Below are 22,544 nucleotides of genomic sequence, written 5' to 3'. Positions count from 1 at the left end.
CAAGACTGGATTTACTTTCCAGTTCCCAGCACTGGGCCAATTAAAACCTCACCACCACCTCCTCAAAATGGCAAAAAAAACACCTGCCTCATAAGGTGACCATAAATCCTGAAACAGGCCTGGGCCTAAAATGTGTCAGGGGCTTAGGGCTGTGAGCACGATGAGCACAGATTGCCCCAGAGCAGGTGCACACTGCACAGCACCAAAGGCTGCCGCTCACCCACTGCGCTCTTAATATCAGCTCTTTCTATGTGCCTAGCCTGAAACTTCTTTAAAAGACAGGGATGGTATCTCTCCCATCTGTGGGTCAGAGGTAACACCCACAGATGCGCTCTCTCTCTCTCTCTCTCTCTCTCTCTCTCTCTCTCTCTCTCTCTCTCACACACACACACACACACACACACACACACACACACACACACACGTGCGCATGCCAAGCTTTTTACTAACCCATACCTACCCCTAGATTTCTTTCTTTCTCGTGCTTTAATAGATGGAGAAGCATGTAGCCCAAGGTGGTCTAGAACTCACGTAGGCAAGAACAACCTTACATGTCAGCTCCTCTTGCCTGCATCTCCCCAGTACTGGCATTACCGCTGTGTGCTACCACATCCAGTTTCTACAAGGCACAGAACTGGATTTATGAATGCCAGGCAAGCCACAACCCCAGTGCAAGGTTTATACTTAATTAACCTGACTCTGCCACCTTCCTCAAAATGGAAGCTTGATGATAAAATTCTTCTTTAAACTACATAGGCTGTGTCTCTGTCTGTCTGTCTGTCTGTCTGTCTGTCTGTCTGTCTGTCTGTCTATGGGTATGTACATGAGTGTAGGTGTCCGCAGAGACCTGAGGATCCCCTACAGCAGGAGTTACAGAGGGCTGTTACCTGCCTGATGTGGGTTTGAGAACCAAATCCAGATCCTCTGCAGGAGCAGCAAGTGCTCTTATCAGCCGAGCCAGCTCTCCAGCCCCACTCAGCCCCTAAGATTCTTAGTGAAGTTGGCTTTCTACTTTATGATCAGGTAGCTCGAAATTGCTTATCGGCGGGGCAAAATGCCAACTAGTGTCATCTAAATTCAAAATAAGGTTTCTTCCGTTTTTCCTAACAATCATCCTAGAGAGCCTAGAAATCTAAGCTCTAAAACCCTGCACCAATGACTCAAACCCCCTGGACTCTGGCTTTCCTGACACTAACAGAGACAGACGTGGGCTGCTGGGCCTCCCTAGGAGTCGCCATCAGCAAGGGTTCTAATCGTGGAGAAATTACTCGCAGTGCCGCCTCCACGGGATCATTAAACATGCTTGTGTGCCTAAATACAGCCTGGACATCAGACTCGTCATCAGTACGAGTGGTTCATGGGTTCTCTAAAAGGATGCTTCCTGCACAAGTGTGCACCTGGAAGGCTTTTCCCCCAGAGGACAACAGTTTGGGGGATATGAGATCATTGGCGATCAATCACACACAAGACTGAACACAGTGAGGACCAGAAGATTTCTTTTAATTTCACCAATTTAAATAACAAATCAGAACATCTCTTTCCTCTCCTGATAACATGTCCTGGAATCTTACAATGACAAGTTTTTAAACTACAAACCAGATTCTATTATTCATCTTTGGTCTGGGTTTGAGGGGATTTTGTTTTTGAGTTTTTTTTATTATTTTGTTTAGTTTGGTTTAGTTTTTGAGACGCAGTTCCATATAACTAAAACTAGCCTTGAATTTGTATAAAGAGAATAACTTTGAATTTCCGTTTCTTCTACCCACACTTCCTGAGTGCTGGGATTATAGACCTTTGCCATCCACAGCTAAATCTGCTGCTTAAACTTAAAAGAGTCATCCTTTAGCATCCAACTGTAAAATAAGCTTTGGTACCATTTGAAGAGACGATCATCATATACCATTGTGATACCATTGTCATTGTTCCCAATGCTGGGGTTGTGCTGTGTCGTTGAGGAACAGGGTTGATTGACTGGTTCTAAGTCTGGGGTAGGGAGGGGGTTTGGTTGGCTGGGTTGGGTTTTTTGGCTTTTTTAATTTTTTCCCATTATATCTATTTCTGTATTTCTTTGTATGTTTGTACATATGTATGGTATGCACGGACCCCAGCACTTGTGAAGTCAGAGAACAGCTTGTAGGTTCTCTCTTTCTACCACATGAATCTCAGGACTCAAACTCAAGCCACTAGGTTTTGACAGCAAATGCCTTACTTACTGAAATAGGATTTCACTCTGAATAGCCCACAGTGGTCTTGAACTCATGACCATCCTCCTGCATCAGCCTCCCAAGGGCGGGATTACATATATGAGTCCCTATTCCCAGCTCCAACAGCATTGTTTAACTCCTTTACAAAACACGATTTTTACCTGCAAAGAGAGATAAATCGAACCTAATATGTAAGCTATATTTATCTTTCTCTTTACAAACGGCATCAAAGAGCAGAAGTACAGCAATAAGACATAAAAAAGGCACAGCTTGAACCTTCGCTGGGTGCAGTTTTCACTAAAAATAACCTAATGAAGTGAACAGTTAACTGGCTCAGCGCTGTCATGGAGAAGCCCCAAACAGTGCCATCTCAGAGAGGCTGGGAGGACAGATGCCCTTGGAAACAGCACAATTGTCAGCTCAGCTAAAGATACGTGACCTTGGAAACAAGGAACACGGGTCATCATCCCGGAGCAACAGCACAGGACACTACAACCCTGGACACACTGCTGGGAGCGTGGAGGCTCCAGCTGACCACAGTGCACTGCTGTACGGTCCTGCGTCAGCATCTTCTGGGCCACCAGTTTGCTCAGCAATAAAGTGGAGATAATCACATTCTCAGCCCACCCTCCAAGCATCATAATTCCCATGACCGAAATAAAAAAAAAATACAAATAAGTAAATTGAATTCCAGACCCAGCGCCCACTAGTGAACCCCAGAAGCAGGACCCGACAGTCAGTTTCCTTGCTAGACAGCAACAAGTCTTTGTGGCAGGGAAGGCTTTGATTCTGAGAGCTTCTGGGGTGGGAATCAGACCATCAGGACCGATCAGAGCCTGCTGGAGAGCGAGAGCCCAGCAACAAGCAGTGCCCACATGTCAGGCATCGCTCTGTGTGAGCTTCTTTAGCTCCGTCAGGGTGACTATCAGCACCACACAGGAATCGCTCACTCCCCATACCTCAGCAACACAGACTGAACACGCCTGCTCTAAAGATCTGATCTGAAACTATTCCCCAGCAGTTTAGAGCACTTGAGGCTCTTACAGAGGATGCAGGTTCAGTCCCCAGAACACAAAGCTCACAGATTCCTAGAACTCTGGCTCCAGGAGATCTGCTGCCTCTTCTGGTCTCCATGGGCAACCACATGCACATGCACACGCCCCCACGTAGACACACCTGCATACATTTAATTAAAAACAAAAATAGAACTTTAAAAAAAAATACCTTAGGGAGAAGAGGAAGGGGGAGATGATGTAATTATATTTTAATTCAATTTTTTTTAATAGATAGACAGACAGATAGATAATATCCCTACAACTCTGTGAGTGTGGATTGCAGAGCATCTCAGATTTCTCATTTTGGGAGATTAGGAAAGCTGAACTGGAAACATCTATGCAAATATTCCAAACGCTAGTGTGCTAGATAGTTTTATGTTAACTTGACACAAACTGCTATCCTCTGAGGGGAAGGAGACTCAGTTGAGAAAAAAACACCTCCATAAGATCAGGCTGTAGGCAAGCCTGTAGGGCATTTTCTTAATTCGTGATTGATGGGGAAGGGCCCCGACATTGAGGGTGGTGCCATCCCTGGGTTCCATAAGAAAGCAGGCGGAGCAAAGCTATCAGGAGCAAGCCAGTAAGCAGCTCCCCTCCATGGCCTCTGCATCTGTTCCTGCCCTGTTTTGAGTTCCTGTCCTGACTTCCTCAGGGATGAACAGTGATGTGAAGTGTAAGGCAAATCAACTCTTTCCTCCCCAGGATGCCTTTAGGCATGGTGTTTCATCAGAGCAGTAATTACGTTAGTCGTAACTAAGACACCTAACAAACTCCAAAGGCGGACTTCAGGCAGATGCAATTTAAACCGCAGCTGATCAGCTGTTGAAATAATACACACTGGATGGTTACCTTCTCTGACGGAAATGAAGGTGACTAAGGTATTTGCTGCCTCAGACCTAGCAGGAGTCTTTGCCAGTCCCCTTTGTGCTTTGGTAAATAAATGACTCTATCCAGAGGACCTCTCAAGGTTTAACCATTTACTTTCTGGGTAAGGTACTTCCAGAAGGACAGGACAGGGCTAAGATCATCCAGTCAAGAGCTACCTGTCCCCTCCACATCTCAACCTGCCACTCATCACAACATCCAAAGAGAGAAAGATCATAGAGGCTGCCAAGTGGAACCCAACAATGAACTCTCCTAACTGCTCCTAATCTCCACCTTCCTGGTTGACTAAATTTCTCCAAGGTCAAACCACTGCACTCTGGAGGTAATACTTCTCCCTAAGAAAGTTCTCCTTAAGAGCAGGACCAGAGAGTGAGCAGCATGTCTGAGTCTAGAGGACAGAGGAGCTGTCGTCACAATGAACATCACAGGGTTGTCACACCTGAGATGAGAAAGGACGGCCAGGGGAGAGAACTACACTCCATCCACACAGGAGGTAAATGAAATCCCAGTATCAGCATCCACTCAAAGAGAAATGTATGTGGAGGGGGCCTGAAGACAGAAGCGGGAGGGCAAACAACCAAGATATTCCAAGGGACAGGGAGCCACAGCAGCGCAGCAAGCAGCGCACCTCCCGTTAAAATATCCGGGGTGGAAATTCAGTTCTATTCAGCATGCCCTTTTAGAGAGCACACGGAGATGAAATCCCTCAATAACCTTTCCAACAGATGCTCAAGTCCAGTGAGGGTGGGAAGCAGAGAGGCAGCAAGGAGTCCCCATCCTCACAGGTTAAGGAGAGAAACTGGATGCAGAAGGAACACTCTGAAGTCAACAGCCCGTGTAACTATGGTCTGTTTGACACTCTCAGGGTCTAGGTTCTGAAGGAGCAGCAGGCTCATCCAGGCCCACTGAGAAAAGAGAAAGAGGCAGCAGGCACACACTCCCGGCCCACGGAGGGCAAAGAAGGAGGCACACACTCCTGCCCACGGAGGGCAGAGGAGGAGGCAGGCACACACTCCTGCCCACGGAGGGCAGAGGAGGAGGCAGGCACACACTCCTGCCCACGGAGGGCAGAGGAGGAGGCAGGCACACACTCCCGGCCCACGGAGGGCAAAGAAGGAGGCAGGCACACACTCCTGCCCACGGAGGGCAGAGGAGGAGGCAGGCACACACTCCTGCCCACGGAGGGCAGAGGAGGAGGCAGGCACACACTCCTGCCCACGGAGGGCAGAGGAGGAGGCAGGCACACACTCCTGCCCACGGAGGGCAGAGGAGGAGGCAGGCACACACTCCTGCCCACGGAGGGTAGAGGAGGAGGCAGGCACACACTCCCAGCCCACGGAGGGCAGAGGAATCAGTCACACACTCCCGGCCCATGGAGGGTAGAGAAGGAGAATGTCACACACTCCTGCCCACGGAGGGCAGAGGAGGAGACAGTCACACACTCCCAGCCCACGGAGGGCAGAAGAGGAGACAGTCACACACTTCCGGCCCACGGAGGGCAGAGGAGGAGACGGGTACGCACTCCTGGCCCATGGAGGGCACACTCTGGCATCAATCTCAGAACATCTACTTTATCAGAATTTCCTTTTGGGGAATTTAAGACTTTGTGGGTCAGGATTACATGCCCAGTTCAGGCCCAGAAGGAATATTAAAGGACACACAAACCAGGTCATGTTTTTCCTCCCAAAAATAGATCCTCCTCAAATGTTAAGCCAAAGTCACCACAAGGTGGCTGTACTGACAGGTGTTTGGAAATTGAAGATTCCAAATCCCAGTGTCACCTTTCCTCTGACTCCTGGAGTCATTGCTAACTCCTGCCGCTCCTCCCACTCAGGACAACATAGGCATTGCCATGCCAACCGCTGCTTGCACAGAAGGGATCCACTATGCTCTGGCCTGTATGGGGATGCATCGTGTGGCGACATCATTTACTCTTTGCTTCCACGCTTGCTTGTCACAGCTATTAAGAACACAGGCTGACTCCATTACAACATGAGCTACAAAATAAGACCCTATGTCAAAAAAAAATGCAAAAAGAAAAACCCATTTACTACAGACTAGTCCCAACATCATCTCCAGGGGCAACCACATTTGGTACCATCTCCCAGGGACTCAGATATAAAAGGCTTTACCGTGAACTACATGTAGCCATTTTACAGACAAAAAAAAAAAAAAAAAAAAAAAAACCTGAGGCTGAGAAATGAAGCAACTTGGTCAACATTGCCAGCAGTGCTAAGCCCAAAATGCCCCTTCTTCACTTGAGCTGCTTCGTCTTCCATGGTGTGTGTAGGTTCTCAGACTAATAAATGGAAGTGCTGGGTCTCAGGCACCCTGTGGCTGTGAAGTTTCCAAACCAAAGACCTTGAAAAAGGCCAACAAACCCCTTCAGAGCCACAATCCATGGGGCAACCCACCAACCGACCACAGGAGCCTTGTGGCGGACAGACACCTGGCCAACAGGCCCCTTCTAGTCCACGGTGAGCAGCCAGCTGTCTCTGACAGCTGCTCAGCCCACGGCCATCCCCAGAACTAACCTCCAGGGCCCTGGGCCCCACCTGGAAATGCACAGACTGGAGGAGGCCTGCTTTTCTGTCCACCTGGAAGGTAGAGCCTCACATCCCCAGGTTACGGTGGAGCTGGCTCTGCTCCCGAGAAATGAGTCCAGGAGATAAAATAATAAACAATCCCTATTAATTCTCAAGAACAAGAAACAGGACTTCTCAGTTCTGGCTTGGCTCTGACCTGCACCCCACAGGGCAGCAGCTCCGACCATTTTCTCTCCAGATGGTGGTTTGTACTTTTCCAGGTAGTGTACCATCTCCCAGAGCCTAGCCTCACCTTCCTCCTGCCCTTTAAGTTTTCCCAGCATCCTCTCTGCCTGGGCTCTGTGTGCCCAGAACTTTACAACACCTCCCAATCCACTGCCACCTACTGCTTTCATTAGCAGACTGTTTACGGCCTCCTTCCCTGTTTGGAAGAGCTTAAGTAGAACCAGGCCTCTACCAAGCCTGGGAGGACTCCACCCGGCTCCGCCATCCAATCAATGCTCTTGCCAGCAGAGAAGAGCGTTTGCTTGCACAGCCCCCTCCTACACGCCTCGGCGGGCCCTAGGCCAAGGCAGGACCATGCTGGGAGCCAGCCCTGGGAGCCGGCACAAGGCTCCAACCCCTGGATCCTGCCTTGGTAAGAGGAGACTGTAGAAGAGGGGCAAAGATGGGCAAATAAAAAAAGGATGTACACAATAAGCCAAGACCATATGAGGGAAAGAAAGGGCATGGGACAAAGTAGCTGAATGCTTTTGTCAGGGGTCCTCCATGTAATCCATATACAAAAGAGAAAAGGGGGAGGGGAGGAAGTAGGAGGGGGAAGAGAGAGAGACTTGAAAAAACCGGACAAGAGGAAGAAGGGGCGGGATGGCAGATAAATGATCGACCGCTTTGTCAACTACTAACTGAATGTATTAAAAATGCCACCAAGTATCCATATCTAGGTCCCGTTCAACAGTCTAGGAGTTTAAGAAATGAAAGATCTCTGGGGACGGCTCAGGCGGCAAAGCGCTGTTCAGACAAGCACTGTACCCAGGGGTCAGGACCCTGGCAGAAACGGTCAAGGAAGAAGCTTGCACCTGTCATTGTTGCACGGTGGAGACTGGAGGGGACCAAGAGCTGCCAGTCAAGCCAATCAGTGAGACCCAGATGCAGTGACACTTCATCTCAAAGACTGAGACTCAGGGAGAAACCTAACTCGACATGCCTCCACATGCAAGCATACATATGTGCATGTGCACTTGTGTATACATTTCAGTGTATATACATATAGATACACACAGAGAAACACACACACACACACACACACACAATCTCTGTCATTACAAGGATCAAGGATTTGAACCTCTATAAGGGAAGCAAACTAGTAGCCAAAGGGAAGAAAACAAGCAAGAAGCCAACAGCAAGCAAGCCAGCAGGATGATCCTGGCCTGATGAATTCTCATTCTGGGGAAGAGGTCATTCAGGCAGGGGAGACAAACGGAGATCATGCAGACCACAGACCGGAAGTCACCCCAGCACCAATAAGGAACTAGGAGGGCAGACCTACCAATATCCGGGGTGCTGTGCCACTGCCTTTCAGCCCTTGGTTAATTTTCCCCCGTTTCTGGGTTTTTTGACTACTCTGGCATCTTTATTTTTACGTATTTAACGGGTGTTAGGTAATTAAGTGTGTGGTACTGTTATCACTCACGGCAGCCCTGAGATCATGCCCTATGCGTCTTCTAAATTTGCCTAAATTAATTTTGCTTCAGAAAAAAATCCCTATTTCTATGCAGCTAGCTATGAAAACTCACCCATTAGAAGTTGCTAACTCTTCTAATTAGTCTCCCCACACCCAGGCATCAAACAAACCTGTCAGGTCGGGAGAGCATCAGAATTAAAGGGATTCCTAACATAAGAAAACCATAGCTGCTTATGCCAGCCAGGCCTTGGTCACTGTGATGAGCAGACTGATGAGCCAGCTGTGATGGCACACACCTGGGAGGGATCCCAGCTTCCAGAAGCTGAATGAGGAGGACCCTGAGTTCCTCCTCCAAGGCCAGCTTGGCTGTTTCTGGAGTTCTAGCCCGCAGTCGGGGGCCCTACTCCTTTGGGCCTGTGGCCAGACAGCACTCTGAGCATGTGACGAGCCCATGGAAGAGGAACACTGCTACCTCATGGCCAAGGAAACAAAAGGACAACGAAAGCAATGACAGCAGATGTGTACTGGCCCTCGGCAAGTGGACACACCTATCACCAAAACACTTCTCACTGGGGAAACCTCCTAAAGGTCCCACCCCATCTCAATAAGCTGCTCTTGAGACCGAACCTTCAAGGCATGCCTTTGACGGGCATTTGTTATCCAAACCATAGCAACAGCCTTCCAGCTCCCCCAAGGAAAGGCTTTCTCGAGGCCAATGCTGTCCAACAAATACGTAATTTTAAATTGTCTAGTAGCCACATTTTAAAAAATTAAAAAACTAAGTGGAATTGACTAATCTATTTTATTTACCACAGCGAATGATAAATATTATCACAGCAACATACGATCAATACTAAAAGTCAGGAATAATGGGTCCTGCATTCTCCCCTTTCTTACTGGGTGTCCTGGTTCAGTTTCCATTGTTGTGATAAAACACAGACCAGCAAGAACTAGGGGGAGAAGGAGTTTATCTGACTTACACATACAGTCCATCATCAAGGGAAACTGAGGCAGGAGCTGACGTGGAGACCACAAAGGAACACAACTTACTGGCTCACTGCCTCTGGTTCGCTCAGCTACCCTTCTTATACAACCCAAGACCACCTGCCCAGGGATGGCATTGCTCACAGTGGGGTGGGCCGTCCTCCATCCATCAGCAGCAGGAAAACATCCCACCAGCCAACCATAGGGGGCGACTCCTCTACTGAGGTTGCCCCTTCCCAAAAGTGTCAGGTTTACAACCGACAGAAACACTTTGAACTCAGCCTGTAGCTGACTCCCAGACGAGTGACCACAGCAGCCAGAGAGCTACAGACCATCAGATTGTGCTGTGTGGCCAGGAGAGTCCAAGGTTAGATAACAAATTGTCCAATACAGGATGTGTTAGGCTTTTCCTTAGCACAGCCCCTAAGAAAGTGGTTCTCAGCCTCCCTGATGCTGTTCCTCATGTTGTGGTGACCCCCAACCATAACATTATTTTCTTTGCTATTTCATAACTGTAATTTTGCTATTGTTAAGAATCGTAATAGTAATATCTGTGTTTTCTGATGATCCCTGAGAAAGGATCATTGGAGCCCCAATGGGTTCATGACCTTTAGGACTGCCTAAGGAGACAAAGAGATGTTGGGTCTATCTGGAACAGCTGCCTGGAATAAGGAGAACCACCCCAGAGATGAGTTTCAGGTCCAAAAATTCAACACATTTAATGTAATGGAAAACACAAGGGAGAGACAGAAACAGAGGGAGGAAGAAAGAGACGTCGCCTCACAGTGTGAGAGGCCATACTGGAGGTGACAGCAAACACGTCAAACTCAAGACTGACACCCAACTCTACTCTCAGACGCTGGCTGGAAGAATTCTGCTTTACTAATCCACCGCTCCTCACCAATGGGTCCTTAAATCATGTACAGCTTTTAACTGAGGGAGCAACTGTACCTGACAGGAAGCTAAGCTCCCTGGATTAGTGGTCTGGGCTCTGCCTCTTCCCAACACAAATCAGACAAGAATCTACTGCAGGCACTTTGGGAACTTAATTTATTCCTATCTGATCAAAACTTCATCCGTTTTAAGTCTTGAGCCATCCAAGAGTTCTGGCAGGGTAACTGCTATTTGCGTGGGAACATCTGGGTGATTTCCTCAGTGTCCACTGACACCACATGGTCTTCCCACCCCACTGTCCTTGTATCATCTATATTGGTCATTTCCTGGTTGTTCTGACCCAAATGCCTGACAAAGGCTACTTAAGAGAGGAGGGGTTTACTCTGGCTCACAGTTTGAGAGTTCAGTACTTTCTGGCAGGGAAGGCATGGTAGCAGCAGGGTGAAGTGGCCAGTCACACTGCATACAATCAGGGTGCAGAATGCATACTTGCTTTTTCCTCTCTCTTAAGTGCAGGAACCTCGGTCCATAAGCCAGTGCTCATGGGTGGGTCTTTCCATGGCCAGAGTGGGTCTTACCATAGAGATATGTTTCCATGGTAATTCTAAATCCCATCAGGTGGACAATGATGAACCATCACACCATCATAAATCCAAAGCATATACAGATGAGCTCACACATTTTGGTATTCGTGATGCTGGTGGGCAAGAGTCTTCACCGAGATGCATGGGGGGGGGGGGGGGCAAGAGTCTTCACTGAGCCGCATAGTGAGCAAGAGTCTTCACCGAGCTGCATGGGGGGCAAGAGTCTTTACCAAGTCGCATGGAAAGATGGCCCCACTGGAAAGACTGCAAAGCTCCGAGCACCTTGAACTGCCTGAGGGGTGCTTTGGGGAAAACCCTGCACCCCTCCTCTGTCCAGTTTTATGCTTACTGCCTCTGCCTCACAGTTCAGACCCTCTCCAGGATGGTCTGTGCTAGTTGCGGAGATTCCCAAATGACAGGTCTGTGTTGAATCTTTCTACACATGCCAGAAGGGACTGCTGGGCCCCCACCGTACACCATGCCTGACAGGGCATCCTCATGAATGAGCTCTTAGTCCCACTGCGGTCCTTAAGACTAGCTGCCCAGCCCCTCAGGAAGTAAGGAAACTGGACCCTGAGCAAGGTCACACATGATTCAAGTTCCTTATCTAAGACCTTCAGCCAATTCCTTGTGTAGAAATCTGAGCTCTACCCAAGCTGTTTTCCCTGTATGTATCAACGAGTGCCTAAGTTAGACACAGTAAGAGCTGTGGTAATAACAAAACAGAGCAAACAATACACCACAATGATAAAAGTTTCATGACTGTACTCTCTGCTTCTCTTCGAAGAGCCAAGACAGCTATCATCCTCAGACCACGGCCAGCTACAGGTAACTGAATGTGTGCAGTGTGAGACCTGGATAAATGGACGCTTGCTGCATAAAGCCAAACAGCACAAACTCAGCACGGGTCTGAGTCGTCATCATCCCCCCGCTCCCCATCCAACCAGTGGCCGTCATCATTCCCCATGATTATGCCTGCACAGGAGAGCAAGTTATGCTTGCAAACTTCAAGAACACACAGTAAGTGACCTACCCTGGAGACCAGCAAGAAGTTCTCCAGACAGTTTGGGGCTGTCAAAGCTTCCAAAGGCTTACCCAGTACAGCCCTGTTCTGCAATCTGCCACTCAGGAGCCAAGAGAGCAGGAGGTGCGTGCGGCAGGGCTCCCTGCTGGGGAGCCACAGCAAACTGGAACCCAGAATGATACATCTGACGGGGTTTAGACACAGCACCGCCCTCGGCAGGGAGGACGCCCTGGGGGGTCAGGGCAAAGTGTCATAAAGGACTTGCCACACAAGCAAAGTGAACTGGTTTCCTACGGCAAGAGCTGGTGTGTCAAGCACAGAAGTAATCCTAGCGCTGAGAAGGCTGAGGCTGGGGGATCACAAGTCTGAGGGCAGTCTGAGCTATATAGTGAGACAATGTATAAAAATAACAGAACAAAATGAAACAGGAGTCTCACATTCTGGACACCAGGAGTTCAAGATGTCCCCAGGGCTGCACGCCCTCTAGAGGCCCTAAGCGAAACGCTATCCTCTTCCAGCTTCTGATGGCTTCTTGTGGACAGACACTACCACTCCATTTTGGCCCCCAACTTCACATGACAGAGAGAAAGAGAGAGAGTGTGTGTGTGTCTTTGGATTTAGAGCCCACCATTTCCCAGTGGTTTTCTCTTAACTAATACACTTACAAAGACCCGATGTTCAAATGATGCCACACTTTCACCTCTGGGAGTATGAGGGGCTTTATAAGCAATATTACTCAATCACTACATGGGGCCTGGAAAACGAAGAAAATGATAAAGCCTGAAAAGGAGCAGGAGGGGAGAGAGAGAGAGAGAGCACAACGTGGCCCCTGCGGTGATGCCCTGCCTTCTGAAATCAGACACCAAAAACCAGAAGGCACACTCGAATGTGTGTGAACCAAGGGTTTACAGGAAACCAAGGACTGACCCAGAGACGCAAGAACAGGGTTCACAATGATGAGAGCAAAGTCTCCTGTGTGCACTTCACTGTGTGACTGGTTTCAACGAGATTCTGTGTATTGGTGTTGTGTTTGTATGTGTGACTGTACACCACATGTGTTCTCGGTGCCCTCAGAGGCCCTGGGACAGTTGGGAGCCACCACGTGGGTGCTGAGAATTGAACCTGGTTCCTCAGCCAGTGCTCTTAATTGCTGAGTCATCTCTCCAGCTTCTACTATTTCCTTTCTCCAAACAGAGGGAAATTAAGTGGACAGGCTCTGGAGGTGAGGACTACAGGTAGGTGAACCATAGTCATGAGCAAAAAGAGCCAGACACAAACAAGGGCAGGCCCGTGCCACACTCAAAGCGTGGGAAGCGAACAGACCCCATGCACACATGCATACCGCATACACTACTGCAGCCCCGCAAGGTCCTATCACCTAACAACATCGCAGCCGTCCGAACCTACGCCAAGTGCTCTAGCTAGCTGACCATTGTCACTCCCACTTCTCAGTACAGCTCTCTGTTCTTAGACACACGACTAAATCAGCTGTGTGGTTCCCTTACGATCAAGGACAAAGACAAACCCAGAGTGCTCCACACTGACTTGGGACTTGTCACTGAGACCACACTGATGGGCGTTTCTAAGGCTGTGACACGTCTGGTTCCACAGGTGAGAGCTCCACTCATAAAAATCCATCTGCTGCACACTTAGAAATGTACACTTTATAGATATGTGCGATACTTAATTTCAATACTTTTCTTTAAAAAAAAAAATAAGCCAACAAAGACAGGCAATAATGAGGCATACCTTCAATTCCAGCACTCAGGAGGCAGAGGCGGGTAGATCTCAGAGTTTGAGGCCAGCCTGGTCTACAGAGCCAGTTCCAGGACAGCCAGGGCTACACAGAGAAACCTATCTCAAAGAAAAAAAAACATATAATTCACTGTAGCATGGAAATGGAACCAACTTAGCTATCTACCAAGAGATGACCAGATATTAAAATTGTGCTACCTTTATATAATAGAATTTTATTCAGTAAAGAAACATGAAGTTGCAAAGTTTGAAGGAAAATGAATGGATCTGAACTCTTACACACATGGAAGTGATCTAGACTCAGAAAGATGTTGAATGGATCTGAACTCTTACACACACAGAAGTGTTCTAGTGTTCTAGACTCAGAAAGATGTTGAATGGATCTGAGCTCTTACACATGGAAGTGTGCTAGACTCAGAAAGATGTTGAATGGATCTGAACTCTTACACACATAGAAGTGTTCTAGACTCAGAAAGATGCTGCATGTTCTCTCTTGCATGTGGACTCTAGATTTCAAAGTTCACACATATGTGTGTGTATAAGTAGGTGTGTGTGCTTCAACTATGAAACTAGAGAATCTAGAGAGACCAAGACGGGGGTAGGGGGAAGACACCAAGGAAGGGGAAGGGCAACAACAGAACACATAAATCATAAAATCAGGAGTGAGGTTTCAGAGGTGGAGGGGGGCAAAGAGAATCAAGAAACCAATTCTATTTGAAAACTATCACAGTAAAGCATAACACTTTCTATGTTGAGCAAAATCAATTAGGAGCTGGAAAGATGGCTTTTTAGTACTTGCTGCTCTTGCAGAGGACTTAAGCTCCATTCCCAACATCCACATGGGAGTCCAAGACTGTAGCTCCAGGGCAAGAGGATCTGACACCTTCTTCTGACTTCCACAGGCACCAGGCACACATGTGGTATGCATCCAAAAAATGTAGGCAGACACTCATAGACATAAAATAAAAATACAATTTTTAAAAATAAATTTTAAAAGCTAAGCAATGTATGAGTCAATACTGACTTAAAGCCTCCTGCCTGTCTAATAAAGATAATACTGCCCGGTTCAGAGTGCATGTCCTATCTGAGGATGTCAATCACTGTCCTCAAGCATGTGACTTCATGGAAAAGTCTACATAGCATGCTTCCAAAGAGCTCTGGTTTCCCCTGAGTGTGAATAAGGCCATGCTTTCACAAGTGCTGGCCCAGGTTGCAACGGCCGAACCCTTAACTGCAAGCAAGAGGAGAGGTCCCTGGAAATATGGCTCTGTGTTTATAGCTGAAACAAAAGCCAAAAATGGGTTTTCCAGAAGCCATGGGTGGAGGAGGGGCAGGCTGTCATACTGAGGCAGCATGCCCACAACACCCCAGAGGTTGCTTGTCCCAGCCACCTACTATGCTGTCCTGTCATGGAAACACCAGATTTAAACAGGTGTCAGAGCAGTAAAGGGGCCCCACAAATGGGAAATGGAGAGAGGCACAGCTGGCGTGAGAGTGAGGGTTACAGACCTAAGTGGTCCCCAGACTTCCGGAGCCTGCTCAACTTCACCTCACACACACTTAAGCATCCATTTGCCTCTGAGAGCACACACACACCCCATATATAAAACCTCTCAACAGGAAATTTCTTCCATTCTTAAGTGGTCTCGCCTAAATAAAATACCTTTGACAGACCACTCTGAGCTATTATGTTGTGTTAAATGAGAAGAAAAAGAATGAGTTCCTTATTCTATAATAAAGTCTGCTCAGCAGAGAGGTATCACGTGACCACAGAGGGCTGCCCAGAAGGATAAGAAAGAAATGCAAAGGGATGGGGGAAAAGTGGCCTAGATGGAGAGAGAGAGAGAGAGAGAGAGAGAGAGAGAGAGAGAGAGAGAGAGAGAGAGAGAGAGAGAGAGAGAGAGAGAGAGAGAGAGAGAGAGAGAGAGAGAGAGAGAACTAGACGGAGCTTTAGGGATAGCCCAGCCCAGCCGCACCCACACAGTGTCACCAGAGGATAACCATGTATATCATGGCATCTAAGTTCTGTGGACTTCTGCACACCACCAACTCTCTTGGTTCTCTACTGCCTCATCTGCAAAATGGACACTTCTAGAAGATGTTTTAAGAAGATTTATTTTAACTTATGTCTGAGCACAAGTGTATAGCACGGGTGTGCAATTGCCTGGGGAGGTCAGAAGAAAACTTTGAGCCCCCGGAGCAGGAAGTGCTCTAAACCACTGAACCATTTCTCCAGTCCCTTAAGGATGTTTTAATTGTGGGTGGCATGTACACAGTAGTTAAAGGGCCCACAACAATGGAGTTCAGTGGAGAAAGGCAGCGGCTCTAAAGAGCGGACCCGTGAATACCACTGCTAATGTATCCATTACTTCCGTGAAGAAAGGCGTCCTCATTCTTTGCCTGAAATAAAGTAAAAAAAATGAAGGGAAACATTTTATCTGAACACCTCATAAGCTCAACAAGAATGCACACCTGCCCTCCCGCATTCAGCCTGTCTCCATACATTCCCCTCCCCCAAGAAGTCCTGTTTCACCTCAGGGCCAGAGCAATGGAGCCAGCCAGGGTGGAAATCTCGTCAGTCTGTGAGCAAACCGTGAGCCAAAAGCCAACCGTTCCAGCAATTATCATAGCAACAAAAGTCCAAGGCACTCAGGTATGGACACACAGAGAAACTGGCAGGAGTTCTGGAAGGCAGTGTGGCAGTTCAAATCAAGGACCAGCTTAGGAGATAGGACGAGCTCCGAGGCGGAGCCATGTCAAGCATCTGTGAGACAGTGCTGGTGGCACTGAGAACCATTTGGCACAGATAGCACATCCAGGGAACCTTCACCTGGGGCTGGAGGGGGTGTTAATTCTGGGGAGATGGCTCAGCAGACTAGCACTTTATCCGCTGAGACATCTCAGCATGAGGATGTAAGTTCGGAAATATTCTAGTCAAAGTCAGGCGGGGGTACATCTGTAACCATGCTTGGGAGAAGGGGTTTGAAGGAAACATTAAGGCCCAGATGTTCACCTATCAACCCGTCAAGCCTCAGTTAAAGGAGAGATCCTGTCTCACAAAAATAAAGTAGAAATAGAGGAAAACCCAAGGCCAACCTCTGGTCTTCACACAAGCATGTGTGAGTGAGCATACCTGAACATATATGTGTAAACGTATGCATATATGACACACACAAAAATTTAAAAGAAAGCAATGTATATATAAAGAACTTCAAAGAAATGGCCAGGTGGTAACGGCACATGACTTTAATCCCAGCAGAGAATAAAGAGAGGAGGAGGCAGCTCTGTGAATTCGAGGCCAGGCTGGTCTACACAGCGAGTTCCAGGACAGTCAGGGCTACTTTAAAAAAGCCCTGTCTTGAAAAACCAATCAATAAATAAAGAATTTCCAAAGAATCTGAAAATAGAATCTTTAAAAGTTAGAGGAGAAGTGGCTGGAGAAATGGCTCAGCGGCTAAGAGCACTGGCTGCTCTTCCAGAGGACCTGGGTTCAATTCCCAGCACCCGCAGGGCAGCTCACAACAGTCAGAAACTCCAGTTCCAGGGGATCTGACGCCCTCATATAGACATACATGCAGGCAAACACCAATGCACATAGAACAAAATAAACAGAATACAAGTTAAATTTGGGATTTTAGCAGAATGGCTAAGTCAGTGACCAGCTCAGTGGAATGTGAGATGATCGTAAATGGCAGGAGGGGGAAATGGCTGCATTGCAGGTGAACAGTGCAGGGTTCCAGGAAAAGAGCCAAAATACAAAGCTGCCTCAGTGAAGTTGCAAGTGAGTATAAAGTGGGAAAAAATAAAGATCAGAAAAAAAGAAGTCAAGAGCAATCATGTTCCTTCAGTAGGAATGTAGATGAACATGCCCCCCATTAATGTTTTTGATTGTTCTTACTAATTCATGTCCCTGTCAAAAACATTTCCAGAGAGCAGCCAAAGTACCTTAGCCACCACGTCCTTGTCCAGTAAGCCCTGCTGATCTAGGTCCACAAACCAGAGGGAAGGGAGCCCGTCAGAGCACAAGCTGCGATGTGTTCCCTTTCCACACTCAGCCCTTCTCCCCACAGCCCTCTGCCCAGCCTCGGCGCGGGCCATGAGGCCCCCTACCATCCTCTACTGCTGTGGGATGGTGCTCCAGCCCATGTGAACTCATTCTCTCTGCGGCCGGGAACTCTGCTCCCCCATCTCTACCTGTCTCCAACCCGCACTGACACTCTTGAACACCCCATTATTCTCTACCCATTAACTTACTGCCAGGTTTTCTGTAGCCATCTGCAGGCTGGTCTTTGGCTTCATAGACCAAGCATTCGTAGTAAAGAAAGTCTAGTCGCAGCTGGGTTCAACCCAGAAGCAAAGGTGTGGTTGAGTTTCTGATTTGTGCGTGTGTGTATGTGCGTGCGTATATGTGTGTGTTCCCTGCTTGCCTGCCTGGTTGTTGCACAGTCTCACACTTCCCCCTCAGATCTACAGGCTGCCCCACTCAATCCAGCATCTCATTTACCCGAGCTGTAGGCTGCTTTACCAACTAAGAAAGCTAAGAAAAGGGCAGTTCAGAAACTGGAGGCAATTCTAGAGAAAAGCTGAGATCACAGAACACTGTGTGATTGGAAACATGAACGACAGATGGGTGGCTTTGGAGAAAGAAAGGAAGTCATTGGCTCTGTGAGTTCAGCACACGTCAGGGTCAAGGACCTCGGGTGGAGCAAGATCAGAAAAGGTCCATCAGTGAGACTAATCCTGCCATTTAGATGTAATCACTAGGCACTTCTGCCCCACTCCCCACCCCCCACCCCACACCCCAGCAACTTCTGTCTTCCCAGAGCCTCTATTGTTGAGGAGTCTTGGCCATTAATCCCCTGTGTAAATGGACTGCAAAGAAGAAAACACAATTCGGGGGAAGTTTCCGATAGCTCCACCCACCGTCACTGGACACGCGTACTCCAACCTGTGACTTCTCTGATTATCAAAGTCCCATTTGTTTTAGTCTTTATACAAATATCGAGAAAAGAAAAGCACCACACTTCAATACTTCAAACACAAAAATATATGTAAAAATATTTACAGTGAGTATCTTCCCATCTGACATAATAAAAAGAAATTGTCATGACTCAACATACTTATAATGAGGATAGGAAACACTGATAAAATGTTTTTGGAAGACTCTCCTAGGCAAAGGAAAAGAACGGAAAAACAAATGAACACACAGCATACAGGAGAAAAGGGAGAGCGAGCTCAGGTGATCAAAGGCCATCGACTGTTAACCTGCTGGAGATCAGAGAGCTCTTACTCACATCAAAGGAGCAAATTCAAAGACAGCCCATCTGGAGCTGCGGGTCAGGAGACTAAGAAACAAAACTTCAGCCGAGTCCTATTGAAGCAGCCTTTCAGAATTCCACAAAAGGCCTTCTCCAAACTGGAGGGGAAAAAAAAAAACACCAAAAAGCAAAAACAAAACATACCTTACTATTGCTTGAGGGATTTACAAATCCTGTCCTGGCCACCAAGTCATTAAAGTTGTCAGAATGCTCAAGGGAAGAGTGCTCACTCAGCATGCATGAGGTCCTGGGTTCAAATCCCAGTCCCACCAAAACATACAGACAATAAGGTTGTGTGACTTGGGTGCCGCACACCTATAATCTCAGCACTTGGGGGAGATGGGCTCAAAACCAGCCTGGGATATTTAGTGAGGGTCAGACTAACCTGAGCTATACTGAGGACCCAAAACAAGAATGTGTCGGCAAACATAACAAGCCACAGAATTCAGGCTCCCAGAGGCCTGTGAGTCTCCTGTTGGGGCTGTGGGCTGTGCCCAGCGATACTGGCAGCCACTAGATCCCTCTGCTGAAAAGAGCAGGCCAGGTAGGCAAGGGTAGGGCACGCCTTTAAACCCAGCACTCGAGAGGCAGAGGCAGGCAGATCTCTGTGAGTTCGAGTCCAGTCCGGTCTACAAAGCGAGTTCCAGGACAGTCAGGCTATTACAAAGAGGCCCATGAACTCGCTTCTGCGCTGGGAGGGAGTCACAGTGCTGCATCTTAGGTAGTTTAAATTCGGGCTGCTGGTGAGGAATCACTCCCAACCTTCTCACTCACTCCAACAGGCAGCACCATGAACTCCTCCCGGCATACAAACAGGCTTAACTAGGCTAGCTGTCTTTGACACGACAATCCAAGCCCCTGACACCAAGCCACACTTCTGCAGCCGAACCCCATCTGTCAAAGTTCTCCCCTGAAGGATGCCGGAACTGTGTAACATAGGCTGCCACAAACCCTTTAAGGCTACCTGAAATCGTTCAATGCAATTGGTGAGGGATCAGAGCCAAGGCTGCAAGCAAACAGATGCCACCCCCAAATTAAAGTCATCAACTGCCAAAGAGAGAAAAGGAGGGGAAACAACACGGACAAATCTTAAATCTATTTTTAAATAATTAATTTGTTAAATTGCTTAGTTAAGTGAAAACCAGAGTCATGCAGTCTTAATTTTTTTTAAATTACAATGAAATGTGAAAGTTCAACAAATATAATTATGGCATTCAAATTATAATTTCTAATCACTGAATTCAAGATGAGATAATTACTCTAATATTCATAAAACTTTTCTAAAATATCACAGTAGACCTTTGAACAGCACCCAGAACAATTGGAAAATATTTCCAATGCTCAATGGACGGCTTATGAGATGGGGCAGTATCCTCCCCCTCTGTACAAGCACAGCAGACAAGAAGACCAAGGGCAAGCTATCCATGACACAGCAGTATCCTGCAGCCATGAACTGAGGGACAGACAGAACAATGAAGAAGAGACTACCTAACTTTTAAGGACTTCCCACCATTAAAAAAAAAGTGGCATTCAACACAAAACAATAATAAGTCAAAGGAGATATTATACCAAAAGAGCTCAACTAGGGCCAGCACTGGGACGCAGAGTTCAAGGCCAGTCTAGGCTACATAGTGAGTTCTAGGTCAACCAGAGCTATGTATTGAGATGACAGATAGATAGATAGATAGATAGATAGATAGATAGATAGATAGATAGGCACATACATAAATAAATAATTGAATGAATGAGTTGAAATCAAGAGCAATCAACTGCAAATATAAAGAAAGCACACTATGATCCCTCCCTACATAAACATGTTAAACATGTTACTGTGACTTTTGATAATACTTGTGGAGCTGGAATAGTGCACAAACCATGGTAGAGAGCTTGCATCTATGAAGACCTGGGTCCCAGCATACGAGCTCATGCACAGGTATGCGCACGTGTGCGAGCAGACACACGCATGCACACACATGCATGCACACACAAGTACACACGCATGCACACACGCACACACACTGTATCACGCCTTTCCATGGGCACAGTTCCCACCTCGGCATGACCATCCAGACTTCACATAGTTCTTTGCTGTATGGACTTTCCTGTGTACTGCAGACCACTTAGCATTTTTTTCTTCTTTTCCCTTCTTCTTTTTCTTCTCCTTTCTCCTCTTCCTTTCAACCTCCTCCTCCTTCTTCCTGCTAGACACCTTCTAGTAGAGACAATCAGGTGCTGCTTCCACTGCCAAATGACCCCTGGAAGCAAACTGGCCATGGCTGAAAATCCCTATCCTGATATTACACACACACAAATCTAAGAGCCAAGGCTGGGGAGATGGCTCGGTGGGTAAGAACACTTGCTGCTCTTCCAGAGAACCCAGTTCAATCCCCAGTACCTTCTAGGTGGTTGATGACTGTACCTCCTGTTCCAGGGTGCCCTCCCCTTGCCTCTGTGGGCACTAGACACACTTGGTGAACAGATAGACATACAAGTCAAACATTCATACATGTAAAGGAAATAAAGAAATTGAACCCCCAAGGGGGATCATCATAGACAGTCTATTTTGCAGATATTTCCTTCAATTCACTGAAGGCTTTTTCATCTCTGTGTGTATGCGTATGACACGTATGTGCATATAAGTGTGTGTGCCTGTTGTGCCTGCAGGACCCAGGCACACACACAGCTAAAGCATCTATGGATGTCAGAAGGCAACCTTGGCTTTTGGTCTTCACCCCCCTTGTCTGAGTGAGGCAAGGCTTTCTCGGGTTCTTTCTCGAGGATCCTTGTAGGTCATCACATTGGCATAGCAAGTGCTTTACCCACTGAGCCATCTCCCCAGCCCCTGAAATACCTTCTAAAATAAAGTATGGGCTTTTCAGTTTCTCTGCAGAGTCCTGGTTGTACTGGAACTCGCTCTGTAGACCAGGCAGGCCTCAAACTCAGAGATCCACCTGCCTCTGCATCCCAAGTGCTAGGATTAAAGGTGTGCGCCACCACTGCCCGGCAAGCATTGTTCCTTTTGAGGTGTGAAATCTGAAGGTTTTTTTTTTTTTTTTAATTTTATTACTTCAGGATATGGGTGTTTGCCAGCATGTACTTCTGCTACCCACATGCAGGTGTGATACCCTGAGAGGCCACAAGGGGGCGTGAGATTCCCTGGAACTACAGATGGCTGTGAGCTGCCACGTGGGTGCTGGGAATGGGACGAGTAGCCAGTGCTTAACCTTTTCAGCCAGTAAACCAGTATTTTAAAATAAAATGTTTTCTATGCACCTACCACACCCTTTAACTTAGTCACACAAGTAGAATTAAAAGACAAAACATTTTTAAAAAGCATACACCCAGTAATCCACCCCACCTTGGACAGAATTATGACCAAGGAAACAAGTTTTTGTTTTGTTTGGGGGTTTTGGTATTTAGTTTTTGCTTGTTTTTGTGGGTTCTTTTTTTTTTTTTTTTTGAGACAGGGTTTTTCTGTGTAGCCCTGGCTGTCCTGGAACTCACTCTGTAGACCAGGAAGGTCTCAGACTCACAGAGCTCTGCCAGCCTCTGCCCCAAAAGTACTAGGATTAAAGGCGTGCGCCACCACCGACCAGCTTTTGTTTCATTTT

This window comes from Arvicola amphibius, chromosome 10, assembly GCF_903992535.2.
Source record: "Arvicola amphibius chromosome 10, mArvAmp1.2, whole genome shotgun sequence".
In the NCBI taxonomy this organism is placed as follows: domain Eukaryota; kingdom Metazoa; phylum Chordata; class Mammalia; order Rodentia; family Cricetidae; genus Arvicola; species Arvicola amphibius.
The sequence above is the reverse complement of the archived record's forward strand: the minus strand, read 5'-3'. Positions refer to the sequence as shown.